Raw genomic sequence first — 14,869 nt, forward strand, 5'->3', positions numbered from 1 at the left:
AGTTGCAGAGTTTAAATTCAAGAAGTACTAAAATTAAAGTTATGCTTTGCTTTGTAGATCTAATGGAAAAGCTATAAAAAGAAAAAAAAATGCTTGCATTCTATAAACATTCTCACGTCCGTGTCTTCAGAAGATAGAATTATGTCTTTTTTCCTCATTGCAATATTTCAGATGGATTCCATGTTAGTGGTAAACAGATAAGACAGTTGTTTCCACATCAGCTGTATCAATGCAAATGGCTGGAAATGGAAAGGGAAATATTTAGAGTACAAGATTATTAGGGAAAAAAATCCCCAAATCGTATTTTTTTCCTTAAAAAAAAAAAAGTCAGATTGATAGCTATGAGCAACAAACTGACTAATACTTCAATTTAAAAGACTCCCTCAAATCCTTAACAAAGTTCTCATCAAGGTGACAGAATATATTTTATATCAGAAAAATAAATAAAATAGGCTAATAATTGAATAAGTTACTATGGATGTAAAACTTGGGGGACTTTCACACAAATATATTCATAATAACAATATATTAAAAATTGGTGACAATGTACCAGCTAAATTCCTGGTTGGCAGTTTATGTATGTATGTATGTAAGCCTGAACATGTGTAAGTGTCTAGATAACCTTAAAAACAGAAAAGTAGACAACCCTGGAAAATGTTAGCTGTGTTACACAGCAAACATTATGGCAGCTGACTGGTATAGCTCTCTGCTACTTTAAATTGCATGGTACCAAATTGCCCTTAATCTCTTTTGGTTTGTATCTTTTCAGTTCTCCATCATCAACCCTTGCCGACTAGATAAAAATACAAATAAAAACACACAGCAATTACTTTTACCAGAGGAAGAAAACCATCAGAGTTAAATTACTTCCTATTATGTGTCTTCTTTAAGCCAGTATAAAACATGTCAAGGACAAGATACTCTTTAGAATAGGGTTTATTCTAGGAAGTCATTTATTCTCATATATATGTGCAATTAAAGAGAATATATATGGAGAAGAATATAGTCTACTCTTCTATCCCCCCATCCCTCTCTTATTACTTAATAATAATGATGATGACCGTAATATTTTCCAAACAGGGCATTCTGGAAACAACAGGGAGGGTCATAAAGAAGCCATGAGAAAATACAAGAAATAATACAGAAATGTATCAGAAGGAAGGATCTGAGACAAACATCAACAAAAATATTTGTATCAGAGCAAGAGAGGAACAACTCTGATATAATTACTTTGCACATATTTTTGTAACCATCCTTCCAGCTAATAACTCTTTTGGTTCTATTGCCCTACATTGCTTTCTGCAAAACTCTGGGTGGGATTCTATCTGAAGATCAGCTTGGAAGCAGCAAAGGAACAATAAACAAACAAAGAGTAGGAAAAAATGCCTTAAAAAGCAGCTTGGATAAGGTGAAGGTGAGAGGTCATCAAGTCCTAAGGACTTCTTTATTTTTACTGATTATTATAGCTCATTTGTTCATGGAGAGAAAATAAATTAGGGAAGTCCAATTCATTATACATCAGTTTTACTTTGTAGCTTGCTTTTCTGAAAGTACAGAAACATTTGTTACATGACTTTCCCTTTATCACTGTTTCTTTTCTTCTGTGTGTTAAGCAGTAGTATTAGGTTCACTGAAGACTTTCTTGTGACAAAATATTTTGGTAACTGAGGATTTAAGAACCTGACTATTCAGCCCATGAAATCAATCTGTGTTTAACATGATTCAGTTGTTGCAAAGGCACTACTTAGGAGACCAATGTATTTATTTCTTGACATTGCCATAGGAGGTGACATTCTTTTGCTTTACTTTACAGATGAACATGCAGACACTCCAACAAAGCATATCTTCAGAGCATCTGAAAGGATATCAGTAACTGAATTACCCTCTGGGCTGAGGAACTTTTCTTTCCTCAGAAACAGAAAGGTTACACTGAGGCTGAAAGCACTATGTGCCGTGTTTTCATTACCATTTCTAATGGACAGCCAGAAGACAGAAAATATTATGTTGCAGCTAAAAACACAGTTCAAACACGTACAACCAGATTTCCCTTTGAAGCTGGAAGTCTTCCAGGCGAGATGGATATGGCTGCAGCTGAAGCAACAATAATTTTTCATGCAGTGAAATACTGCCACACATTCCAAGGCTGGATTACTTCAAGCAAATTACTGCATGACCACCTGAAAATACCCAGTGCTTGCTTTTTTTTTTCCCTCTCCTCCTACAAACTCTATTACCTCACAATTACACTGCTACAACACCTTTATAATATTTCTTAGTAACATTGGCAGACATTTGTAGAAGAAATCTGAAATCTTCTGAATTAGTGCCATTAAAAAGAGAAAGAAAAGTTCTGAGACTGAATTTTGAAACTCTGGAGTGCAAAGAGGGGATGGAAAGGATTCTCATGTTTGGACAGAAAAAGAACTAACCCAATACTTAGAAGAAGCAACAGAAGAATATATTGCAATATGGAGACTGTGAGATGCTGGACTTCCTTGAAACAATCTCGCATGAACTAGAATTTTAATTTAAAAATTTATTTTCTCTCAACCAAAAAGGGTATAAATTACTTATGGGAGTCATCTGTATGTAAATTTTTCCTGTGAGTGATCGTGCAGTGCTTTAGCCTTTAGTCAGACATCACCGCAAAGGCGGCAGTTTATATTGCCCTGGATACCACTATTCGTTTACACTTCCTCTTCAGGACTGTTGCTGCAGCACATGGTAACCACGTTTATTTGCCTGCCTTTGCAGAAGGCAGCCTGAGAGTCATCACTTCTTGCACACTGGAGCTCTCTGATGCGAGTCTCCTCTGACTGCCAAGAACATCAGATGAACTGAATTTGCAGAAATACAAACTTTGTGTCTCCATCTCAGGGCAGCCCAAAACTCCTCTATCTAAACTATACATTTCTTCCACCGCACTCAGAGTGGCTGACTCATTGCAGCCTCACACAGTCTGCCATTTCACTCTCACTTCTTATACTTTCCATCGGCAGCCATTGTTGTCAAAAGCTGTCCCAAAAGCTGGAATCATCTTGTCTCCAGTGCAGCCTGTTCTACCCTACTATTGTACTGCATAGCCTTTGGCAAGCTGGTGCCCCTAGGCTGGTAGCATTAATCTCGAGATGCTGACTGGTAGCCCAGCTTCACAGAATATACCTCAAAATGAGGGAACTTCCTTGAGAACAAATATTCACCCTCACAGTCATTCATGTTACTGCCACCTGGACAGAGGATGACCTTTCACACAATTTTTTTGCCAAGCATACACCCTTCACTTAATGAGCATCTTTTGCATCAAGAAAATAATAAGTAGTAAAGTTCTTCAATAAAGCAGAAAAAGTTTAACAAAACAACAACAAAGACTAAAGCTGTATAAAGTGGAACTAAATATAAAACAGATTTAAAATAACACAGAATAAACTATCAGAGGACAAACTATTAACTGATATATTGAGTTCTTCGTCCTCTTAAATCTCTAAATCAAGTTCACATGACTTTAGGAAAGACAACCTTTAGGCTAGCTGCAAAACTAAGTTGATTAAATACTATGGGCTATGTTAAATAGAAGGTCAAACTTAAAATCTGTTGATCCCTTCAGGCTCTAAAATCTATGAGTCAAGTAATTCTTCCTAAGTGATCCCCATAGGGATTTCAGGCTTGGTGATTTAACCCCCTAACTTTTCTATTTACAGTTTCATGTTAAAGATTTTTTCTTTTTTTTTCACCCACTAGCTTCTCACTTCCAATTTCTTCACAGTATCTCTACCAAAATGGGTCTCCAAGTAGAACAGTTACAGTGACTCCCTATCCTTTGCCTTTTTCCATTCATTAACTGCATTGGAAATAAAATAAGCCAGGGATCATGCCAGCAGAAAGCACTGACTTCCAGTTCTTCCTTAAAAATCCCTCTAAAGCAAGATCCAGAATTTCACTGCAGCCAAAAAAAAAAAAAAAAAAAAAAAAAAAAAAAAAAAAGACAAGAACTGCACTCAGACTAGTTTTTATCCCATACTTCTAAGCCAAGATGTCACTAAAACAACAGCTGTATATTATAAATGTGACATGGGATCTAAAATCTCTCTGCACTCAACCAAGCGGTGAAGAAAGTCAGGGATTCTCTACTCTTCACATGGGCCTAAAAGCAGTTGAAGGTTTTCAGTGTGCAATTTCTCAAGGCATTCATTGAGGCCTTTCCTGAGGATATAGATTTATATTCTGAAAACAACCAAGCAAAGTCTTGGTTTGAAAAGCAGAGAGTGAGTACTTTGCAAGATCAGCAGTCCCTTTGTATTAATAATAAGGGTAGGCATTTGTCACATCAGTCACTACCTCCCTTCTGCCTGCCTTCCCTTTTTCCATTTTGTAGTCTTTGTTTATCTCTTCTTTCCCATTCATACACTATATCCTCCTAATACATGGCTTTTCTGATCCTCTTGTCTTCTCCTGTGGCAAACCTGCCATTGCCAATGTCCTTTATTCTCCTTTTTCCTCCAGTTTACTTTCCCTCTTATTTCATTTCACAGAATCATAGAATCAACCAGGTTGGAAGAGACCTCCAACATCATCCAGTCCAACCTATCACCCAGCCCTAGCCAGTCAACTGGACTGTGGCACTAAGTGCCTCATCCAGTCTTCTCTTGAACACCTCCAGGGATGGTGACTCCACCATTTCTCTGGGCAGCCCATTCCAATGGCAAATCACCCTCTCTGTGAAGAACATCTTCCTAGCATCCAGCCTAGGCCTTCCCCAGCATAACTTGAGACTGTGTCCCCTTGTTCTGTTGCTGGTTGCCTGGGAGAAGAGATGAACCCCCACCTGGCTACAACCTCCTTTCAGGCGGTTGTAGACAGCAATGAGGTCACCCCTGAGCCTCCTCTTCCCCAGGCTAAACAACCCCAGCTCCCTCAGCCACTCCTGACAGGCCTTGTGTTCCAGGCCTCTCACCAGCTTCATTGCCCTTCTCTGGATGTGTTCCAGTATCTCAACATCTCTCTTGAATTGAGGAGCCCAGAACTGGACACAGTACTCAAGGTGTGGCCTGACAGGGGAAGAATAATCTCCCTTGTCCTACTGGCCTCATTGTTCCTGATCCAGGCCAGGATGCCATTGGCTCTCCTGGCCACCTGGGCACACTTTTTACCATGCTCTCCCTATTGTCTTCATTGTCCAGCTGTCCTGTTTGAGCATTTTTCTCTCCTTTCTTAAGCACTCACATCTGTTACAGTCCTATGTGAACATTCCACAACATCCGTCTTTGTCAATGATAGTTTTCTAGACAGCTGCTTTTTCCAGGCAGATATTTATTCATTATTCAGTATATGTGAGTAAAAGGTAAGGAGAAGAATCATATCAAACTCCCAATTCACCCATGTAAAAATCTCTTCTAGTTCTCCGTTATTTCTGCTACTTGCTCTCAGCCATCTGGATTTCTCTCAGCCTTTCTAGACACCACCATGGCCCACAATTTCTTTGGGGTTTTCCAACCTTCTCAGGATTTTTGTACTTCTGCTGCTGGAGAAAAGCAGAAAAGTTGAAAGTACAACATGGGAGCCATTTCCAGTTGGTATCACCTGCTTAAGCCATCCTTCCTGCCTGCTGAGAAGCAGGACTAACAGCTGCACCCCTCTTTCTTACAGCTTGGTCAGGAGAAGTGGGGAACATGATAGATCTGGCTGAGCATGAGCTGGGGACTTGTAAAGAGATTAGGTGGGGGCTGTACAACAATGTTTCTGATAAGGTAGGGGCCAAGATACTACAGGAGAAACTAGAGGGTCTGCAGGTGAATAAAAGTGACCACAAAAGGCTTCTGAAAATCAGTGAGATGTGTGAAATGAAGGGCCATGTTGATTTTCTGTGGGAGCAGAAGCCTTGTGGTACAAGGAGCCACATTAATTGCTGTAAGTGAACTTAAAGCTGTAATGATGGAAGGTAGTGAAGTTAATCTTTTACCTGTTTTTTCCCCTGAAGTTGATTCCCACATATGGATGCCTCTCAGTACCTGCATGATTGTTTTTCTTTCTTGCATCCTTCTCAGTTCTCTGTCTGCATATTAAACTAAGCAGATCACTCCACATTCCCTAAGCTCAGAGAATTTCCTCAGTTCTTCCAAGTCCTGTATGATGCAAGTATGCCAGACAAACATTAAGTCCTTGAATGTACTTATGCGGCCTCTTGTTTTCCCATTGTGTGGCTCTGAAGGGTTATGAAAATAAGAGGCCAAGCAAATTCATGCCAACAGTAATTCCAGCCCCACCCTACAGAATGGGCAGACATCAAATGGCTGAAGGAACAGCCAGATTTCATGATTACATTCAAATAAATGCTGATGGATGAAAAGACAGTTCTGTTTCCCTCAGTTTTTTTTTCTCTCTTCATGTTCCTTCCCTGCAGGGGGCTATCAGCACCTTTCCTAACTTGGATGCAGCATGACTTGAGGAGACATAGCACTGTAGGAACAAAAAGTTCCTTTAAAATCTTGAAAATACCCACGTAACAAAGCAGTGCTAGTAAGCAGGATTTCAGTGAACACCACAATGTTTAATGATTTTGGGTGTTAAGAAAAGGCACGGATGAGGTGGGAAGAACCAACTATTTTTCCAAATATTTGAAGTTCAATGTTTGCCAAAAGCTGCAGGAGAAAGACACAAACAGTAACATAAAAAAAAAAAAAAAAAAAAAAAAAAAAACAAACCAACAACAAAAAAAAACAAACCAAAACCAACAGCAAAAAAAAAAAAACCACCACCATTTACAACAGTATTTTACTTCATTCTGCAGGAAGTTTGGGTATTTTGTTTGTTTGCTCTGCTTTTTTTTTCCTAGATTGGGCTGCAAGTACCTGTAGTGTTATCTAGACACTCCAGGCAGCAATTTAAGGCTGTATTTTGTTTAATTGTTTACAAGCTGTATGGACACAGTGTTTCTGGGGCTTTTTATCTCCTGGTATCTTTCCCCATCCTTAATTCTGTGTCAGACTTCCACATGCTGCTTCTGACTGCATATGAACAGTATTTTTAGGTATTATCGGAATTAACAACAACTTCCATGAAGCATTAAAAAAGTGAAATTTTGTTACCTGCTTTGGAAAGGAAAAGGGAGATACTGCCTATAAATGAGACCTATTTTAAAAATTACTTCTCTTCAGGAAAAATGCAAAATCAGGTTCGGTCCTATGGTTCTTCTGAAAACTGAGAACACAAGTTATTTGCTCAGCTATTTTACTTTAGTTTTGCTGTGCACTGAGAATTGAATGTTTTCAATACTGATTAAACAGGGCATGTGAGAATCACACATTCACAGAATGTCAGGGGCTGAAGGGGACCTTGAAAGATCATCCAGTCCAACACTCCTGCAGAGAAGGATCACCTATATCAGATCACACAGGAATGCATCCAAGCAGGTCTGGAATATCTCCAGAGACAGAAACTCCACAACCACCCTGGGCAGCCTGTCCCAGTGTTCTGTCATGCTCACAGGATAAAAAATTCCTCCTCATGTTTACATGGAACTTCCTATGCCTCAGTTTCCACCCACTGCCCCTTGTCCTGGCGTTGAGCATCACCAAGAAGAGCCTGGCTCCATCCTTCTGGCACTCATCCTTTACATATTTATGAACATTAATAAGGTCACCCCTCAGTCTCCTCTACTCCAAGCTAAAGAGCCCCAGCTTCCTCAGTTTCTCCTTATTAGAGAGATGTTCCATGTCTTTAATCACCTTTGTAGCTTTGCAAAGTGAAGCTGTTTTTGAACATGGAATGATGAGATAATTTAGAAGAGTTTACATTGTTTGGAAATCCTACTGAAAATTTTGCAAATCACATCTCTGTGGTTGTTTTTTTGGGGGAAAATTTTTGTTTGTTTGTTTTGTTGTTTTTTTGTGGGTTTGTTTTGTTGTTTTTTTTTTTATGGCAAATAGTGAATATGTTTAATTATTTTTATTATTATTGGATTACTAAGGAAACTTGCAGTATATCTCAGACCTCATTGTAACTCATTACCATTACTTCATCTTGAGGTTGCTTGCATTACAAAGAAGAAAAATATTACCAAACACCTTGTAATAGGTAGCTGCCAACTGTAAAAGGACTATGACTCATTTGTGTTTTCAGCTTCAGTACACTTTTTTTAGAGGTGAGAATGGGGCTCATATTCGTATTGGCTTGGCACAAGTTATATTGTAAGTCTAATGCAATGATGAAAAGTTTTGAGTCTATTAATAAAACAGAAGTTCTTTGCTAAAGACTGATTAAGTTTGACTCTTTTGGATATACACTCAAGCTAGATTAATTTTTATCTTCTTTTCTTATCTGTTTTTTTCATTATCATGTCCCATCTTTTTCTCTGCTACTTCCCTTTGAGCATGGATTGAGTGGCAGATTCCTGCAGCTTTACTTTCAAGATGGCCACTCAAGGATAAAAAAGGGACAGAGAGAGAGCATTAGAATTGTATCCAGGTTTCATGGACAATATGGTGCTATTAGACTTCCATATTCCTCTTCTAGCATCAAGACCACAAGCATCAAGAAACCACATGGCACGAGCATAAAATACTTCTGCATTATTTCTCACTTGAGTGTTTGTGAATACTGGATCTATACTGCTGATTAACTGTGCCACAGAAGACTACACAGTGCAGGTGGCTGTGCAAGAACCTATCAAGGCTCATTGACTTATTATCTTAGGGCAGAATTCAGGAGTGGTATGGCATTTTTTACATATAGTGTAGGCTTGGACTGAGATTATCTCAGCGGAGAGACAGATCTGTTGTTGCCCCACCATACACACTGAAACAGTACTGTGGAACACTCTGGAGGGGTATTCAGGGACATTTCCTTGCCAGGATGAGGTCGACAGATTTTATGCACTTGTGTTCATGCTGTATCAAGTATGACCTGATTCCTACCATGCTGCAGAGCAGACTGGATTCCTAGAAAGCTTGTTAGCTCTGTTGCAATGTGGTGCAGTTCGTTCAGGTTGGACACTTTGTCTGAATAACTGGAGCGTCAGATGGGTACAGTACAGAGATACTCCTAGATCTGGCCAGTCTAATGAGAACAAGTTCTATGACTGCTCCCAGCACTTGCATCATACTTGTTTTTCTGGTATTAGGAAAACATTGGTTTCTTTTCGTCAGATAATGGAGAATTCACCATAATTATTTTTGGCTAGCTTGCTGCTGCTAAGAGCTATTTCAAAGTGGTGTAATAGAGAATAGGCTCATGCAAGTGTATTGTTTCTTTGTTCTGGAGAAAATGGTGTTACTGAAGGTCAGACTAAGAGATCGGAAGCCCTAGTAAAAATCTTTTCAGCCTGACACAAGGACAAAGGCTTGAGCCAGTATTGCCTTCTTGTCACATCAGTGTTCTACCACTGGGGCAGGCAAGTTCAAAGGAAGAACCTCTGTCTATTCACACTGAGCTACTCTGCTTGAAATGCATCAATAAGTACTGGGACTGAAGGATTTTCCAACCTGGAGGTGAACATGACCGTTTTCTGCAACAAAGCAGCATCAGGCCAAGGGGCTGTTCCCTCTTAATACTTCCTAGTCCACTGAGCAGGGAGCTCTTTTTTGCTGCAGTTTTCAAATTGCAGCTTCTGTGACTGCAGGGAGGCATCAGATCTGCATTCTCCATATCACTGACTCCACACACTTCACTAATGATTTAAAGGAATGCCATCAGCATCCACTGTCTCAAAGGTACATGAAATGCCTGCATGTTTATTAAGCCTGTGGAAAGAAAGACAGATAGAAAGGAGCATAAAGTCAATAAATGCAGTTTGACCTGAGGTATTTATGTTACATATTATATGAGGCTTTACATTATATGGAACAATAAACAGAATTTACTTTTGTCTGTTCTGTGAACAAAGGCAAAACCCTATCTGTTTCAAAGTCTAGTCACGGCACTCTAGCAAGCTACTCCGGAGCAGTTATATTTCAAAAGAACATTAGAAAACCTGTGAAACCTTCTACACTGGCATAACGTGAGAGGACCCATGAGAAGACCCTACAGAAATCAAATTGCCAGACTAGTGAGCAGGAATTTGCTGGCATTGCTGACTGGGATAGGAGAGGGGGGGAAGAACAGCAAACACTTCTACCCCAAAAGAGAAAACTGTATTGTGACTCAGACAGAGAAGATTTTATTTTTCCAAGAACTGTTCATCCTAGTGAAACAAAGACACTCAGGTCATGTTGCTAAGGTCATTGAAATGTTTGTTTATCTGATTCTTAAAGAGGAATTAGAAAGTTAAAAGTTGTCAGCTATATCCTTCATGGGGCAAACTGCTGCAGCTCCACTGTAGCCTTGTGGAGTCACTTAATGGCACCATAGGTTTCATGCTATTTTTTAACAGTCCTTTTCTTCTGTGAGTTTTGCATTACACTCAATTTTCTGAATTTTTCCACAGCTGATTTATGAAAGTTAATCTGCTTCAGAGCTGGTCTTTCCTGTGTGTAATCCTACAGATGCATGGTTGCAAACACAATAGTGAAATACACACAAAAAAGTTCACCATGTGTTGCAATGACCATGTTCTAATAGTGTCTACAGAAACATTGGGCCTTAACTTCTATCACTTGCTACCTCCTACCTCCTCTCATTTCCAGCCAGCTCTGGTTAAATGTGTGGGTTTTTTTCCTTTCACATATATCCCAAGATAAAGCAACTGACAAAAGCCTAAAGGAAAAAAGTTCACGTAAGGTATAGCCTCCCTACAGAGACAGCTACACAAGAAACATCTTCATTGTTTTTACAAAGGTCACTTTCTTACTGGAGGCAAGAATTTGGAAATAACCTCTTACTCTAGTGTGTGCTAATTTTTTGTTATCTTAGTGTGATTACTTCCCTCTGTACTTCAAAAACAATGGTATTTTTCTCTACCAAAGCATCAGTGTTGAGCTCTCCTTATGTGCCTTCTGAGTGGAAAAGCACTCCCTGCTGGAGTGTACAAATGTAGGCTGAGATTCACTGAATAAAAATTCATCCAAACAGGCAGTGTTTTAAACTCCCTATTGCTTCAGCGTTTTATATGCCTACAGTGAGACAATGGGCCAGATTCAGCAGAGTCCTAGGATCAGAATTTATCTAGGTTTCAATAAGAGCAGAGATCCTCACAGATTTAGACTGCTGACGTTTTAAGAAAAACAAGAATTCTGTGCTTGAACCTTTTTGTCTGTGATCACACCCCTGAACTTGACAGGTTAAGATTTCTCTCTGCTATGACCAGGGCACAGATGGGCCTGTTAATGAGCTGAAACTTGCCAGCAGTAGCAGTATCACAGAATCACAGAGTGATAGCATTTGGAAAGGACCTCTGGAGATCATCTAATCCAACTGCCCTGCAAGAGCAGGTTCACTTCCAGCATGTTGCACAGGATGGTGATTAGGGGTATCTTCTATGTACCTATCTCACTAAATCCATGAAATGTAGAGTCACAGAATCACAGAAGGTCAGGGGCTGGAAGAGACCTTGAAAGATCATCCAGTCCAATCCTCCTGCAGAGAAGGATCACCTATACCAGATCACACAGGGGCGCATCCACGCAGGTCTGGAATATCTCCAGAGACGGAGACTCCACAGCCACCATGAGCAGCCTATTCCAGTGTTCTGTCACCCTCACAGGTTAAAAAATCCTTCTCATGTTTACATGGAACTTTCTATGCCTCAACTTCCACCCATTGCCCCTTGTCCTGTGATTACTGAGTGGAGCCTGGCTCCATGCTCCTGGCACCTGCCCTTTACATTAGGTCACCTCTCAGTCTCCTCTTCTCCAAGTTAAAGAGCCCCAGCTCCCTCAGACTCTCCTCATAAGAGAGACGTTCCATTCCTTAATCATCTTTGTGGCTCTCTACTGGACTCTCAAGGAGTTCTATGTCCTTCTTGAAATGTGGGGCACAGAAGTGGACACAGTACTCCAGATGCAGCCTCACCAGAGGGGAAGAGACCCTCTCTTGACCTAGGAGCCACACCCTTTTTAACACCCTAGAATGACATTGGCCCTCCTGGCCACAAGAGCACATTACTGGTGCATGGTCACTTTGATGCATCACAGGTCCTTTGAAAATGCAATCCTCCCATGCATTGTGGGTGAACCTGACATACAGAACATATCTATGGAGAGTTTTATTTACAAATATATTCCATATTACTAGCAGACCAAAATATACAGGGTAAGACTGAATACATTCAGTACCTTTGACTTGTTTATCCTAGAGTCCAGCGTGATGGCTTTTGGCAGTACTCCACAGTGAAAACTTTTGTGTAGTTTATCACTTCCACATCTTCACATCAGGAAAAGGATTCAGTTCCCTCCAGCCATATGAAGACAGTTGGTCAGAAGTCACTGTCACTTTATGCCTGACATCACTGTTGCTTAATAAAACATATTCCTGTTTTGAAAAACATTTGATTATTCAAAGTACAAGCAGAGATCCTCATAGTTCCTTCAAGTAGGCTGTGAGATACAGCTGGAGGGAAAAGTACGCTAGGAGGTTTAATAACAAATGTCTTTAGAAACAGTAACTAATCACTTGGGAAATCACATATTTCAGCCCATTACTCTATGCAGGATTTTCTGCTACAGAGCAATTACTAAATCAAAGTGTGAATTATTGAAAGGGAGGTTTTTTTTATAACTAAACATTCTCCTCCACAAAATTGCATATATGACCTATACAAAGTATAAACTTTATCAGATGGCAATGTCTGCAGACAGCCTCTAGAAATCCTGAAAGATCCAATAAATTATTCTCTAAATTTATTTGAAGGCCATGTTCATTAAGCAGTCAATTTTTGTTGTTCCCCTGAGAGACTGCTTAAGGCAATTTTTCCTTTCCTCCTGGTATTGACTTATAATAAAAGAAAAACATTTTCCCCATTAAATGTATTTTCCAAAATTACATCAGTATCCATCTACTTCACACAATTTCTGACAAAGGCCTTGTCCAGCTGAGTAAACACAAAGATTCTGCACATATTTTATTGAAGCATTTTTAACTATTTTATTGTGAAATATTAAGGGAACACCTTTTGCCAAACCCCAGCACTGCTCAGATGAATAATTGTTTATATGTTTAAAGTGCAGCATAGGTGCTTTTACTTCTGCAGCCAGAGTTTAGAAAAACTGAACTTGTAACCTCACATTAAAATAGGGCTTTCGTTTGCCATACAGGTTAGTGAACTGATACAGCAGCCCCAAGGCAACATGTCTCTGAAACAACGAATATTGATTGGACAAAAAGATAAACTGCTCATGCTGATACACCTGTTGTAAAGAAAAAGGTGGGCAGGGTAACATGTCTCATCTTGTTCTCTTTTTCAGCAGATTAAATGCAGATCGTTACCCAAGTCAGTGAGCAGATTTCCTGAGAGCGCATCTATTCCAAATCAAATAACGACGCAAGCAGACAGCCCTGTGCCCTCTAAGAGAAAACTGGTTTAGTCTCCAGACATTGAGGGCATGCACTTTGAATACGCTTAGAATGAAGCTTTAAACATAGACTTTAGGGGTTTGGATTTTCAATTAAAACATAAAATCCAAGGAAACAAGCCTCTCACAAGCCATTCTTCTTTCTTTTGCGCTCTAAGTAGATTTTGTTTAAGCTGCATTGGACTCCATTTAATGTTAAGGAGAGGAAACCATGCCCTGAAGACAAGATGAATGGTGGGGTGGGCATGGGAAGAGTGCTGCTGTTATGGATTGATTTCAGCAGCTAAAGTTCCTTTGTTGGTTTGGGGGGGGGGGAAGTTGTGGGGTTTTTTTTGTTGGTTCTTTTTATTTTTTCCCAAGGACATAAAGACAACTGAAAATAAGTTGACAATACAGAGGAAAGACCTCATTTGACTTGTTCCGTAGTCCTGAAATCCTCTTCAAAAGAAATCCAGCTTTCACTTACATTGTCATTTATCTCAGCAGAGTCAAATTTTCTTGTGTTGCTATTCACTAGAGAGAACTGAAGAGAAAGGAACCCTTACCTTTCCTGTACTGATTTTTGAGCACACTGATCAGTAGTCATTGCTGCTAGAGTACGGCTACAGCATTACCAGAAAAACTCCATGAAGTCCATTTTCTCATAGCTGCAATGTAAATCTAATTACTCATTACATGAGGTAACAATTAAGCTTGTGTGTTTCTTTATGTCAGGGTTTCACTTTTCGCCAATGATATGTTTTAGACCACCAAAGTCTGGTAGCTGGCTGACTCACAAGCGTGTGGCTCAGGAGTTCTGAGTCTTGCTTCCGGGTGGTCTTCCTGTGTAATTTCTACAGTCAAAGGACATTCCTCATGTAATGATAACTGAGACTTCTGCATGCCACCATTAGCACAATAATACATTGTGGTGGAATAGCCTTGGCTAACAGCCAAACTCACACCCAGCTGCTCACCACCCTCCTCAGGCAGGACTGAGAGAGAAAATGGATTGAGAAAGCTCATGGGCTTAGATAAAAGCAGAGAGATTGCTTACCATTTGCTGCCATGAGTAAAAGAGACTTGAAATTGGTGAAAATCACTTTATTTTATTGCCAATTTAAATGGTGAGAAACAAAGATAAACAATAAACCCACCTTTCCACCTTCCTTTTCCAGGCCTATAGGCACTCCCTCACTTCTGACTCCTCTATCCCACTCCCAGTGGAATACAGGAGTCGCAGTCAGCGCAGAGCAGTTGCCTTTCTACTGCTCCACCCTCCTCACACTGTTGCTCTGCTTCAGCATGGGTCCTCATAGGTTCCAGTTTTTCAGAATAAATTTGCTTCAGCATGGGTTTTCCACAGACTGCTGAAAGCATCTATTCTGTCATGGAGCACCTCTTCCTCCTTCTTAGACGTTAGTGTTCCCCTGTGTTGTTTCTTACTCTCG

Source organism: Pogoniulus pusillus, chromosome Z (genome assembly GCF_015220805.1).
Source record: "Pogoniulus pusillus isolate bPogPus1 chromosome Z, bPogPus1.pri, whole genome shotgun sequence".
NCBI classification, from domain to species: domain Eukaryota; kingdom Metazoa; phylum Chordata; class Aves; order Piciformes; family Lybiidae; genus Pogoniulus; species Pogoniulus pusillus.